Below are 1,290 nucleotides of genomic sequence, written 5' to 3' on the forward strand. Positions count from 1 at the left end.
TGCAACAAAGATCGTTTGTGTTAGGCAGAGGAATCACTCCGCAGAAAGAAAGAAAAAAGGCCGAGTTCCGGTCTTCAAAAGTGGGCGTCAGAGCTGAACAGTCACGTGACATCTCTTGCCCCGGAAGTGAGTTTGCCATTCATATTCTCCATAGACATTTCGGTGGGGGGGGATCCTTAAACATAGGCTACAGTCAGAGCAAACTACTGCAAAACAGAAAAGAAAAAACTTGATATTGTAACGGGTTGGGTTTGTGTGCTGCTGTTGTGTTGTACTGTTCTGTGCATGGGGAGTTACGGGGGTCTGTGAAGGCGACATTTAGCCAGTGGGGGGGGTGAGAGAGGGGTTCACCTGTGATTGGCTGGGGGGAGGGGAGCTGTGAGAGCGGGGGACAGCTCGGGGAGTTGGTGTGTGGAGCCTGAGGGAGACGGCTGTGTTTGGGGAGAGCGGAGAAGCTAGGAGAGATAGCGGGGTTTCGGTGTGTGTTGTGGGGTTTGTGTTGGCGTGGGCTACGGCTGACAGTAGCCCCGGACCTGTGTTCAAAGAATAAAGTGCGGTAACTAGATCCTGACTCTCGCCTGCTTCCTGACAATGCTACAATATGCCCTCCCCCACCTATCTCAAAATAAATTAGGCCTGACCATGGAGGAGGACGAGCTCCTGGCCTGACCATGCAGGAGGACGAGCTCCTGGCCTGACCATGGAGGAGGACGAGCCAGGATAACGCAGAGGACACATTTCACCACGCCTCTTCATTGATGTGTGGCTGTGACCAATAAAGATGGGGTTTGTCTCTACAATTGTAGGCCGAGTGGGATAACAACTGATCAGCGGGATATATGCCACAACACATGCTGCTCGAGTGCTATATTGCTTTTATAAAACGGTTTCCAAGTATGATAATATAAATATAATAATAATACTGTAGCGTATCGGGTAATTACGTGTATTGGGGTGTTTCCGTGCTTGGCTAGGAACTGATATGTGTGGGTGTGTTCCTAGGGGGAAGGGGATATATGTGACCAGCGGCCGGGGCGGAGGCCAGTCAGGCTATGTGAGGGAGCTGACCGGGTGGTTGCAGAGCTAGCAGCGAAGCTAGTTGCTAGGAGCTATATTGTGAAGACAAGAATAAAAAGCCTGTACCAACTTCAAGTCTCCAGTTCCTTGGACGAATACCCACTTTGTTACATTGGTGTCAGACAGTAAAGCGGTAACGCCTCTGATTCGGCCGAGAGGGGAGAGGGTGAGAAGGAACGGCAAAAGAGACGGGTGGTGCGGCTTTTTGGCTCT

This window comes from Poromitra crassiceps (assembly GCF_964638095.1).
Source record: "Poromitra crassiceps genome assembly, chromosome: 2".
Lineage (NCBI taxonomy): Eukaryota > Metazoa > Chordata > Actinopteri > Beryciformes > Melamphaidae > Poromitra > Poromitra crassiceps.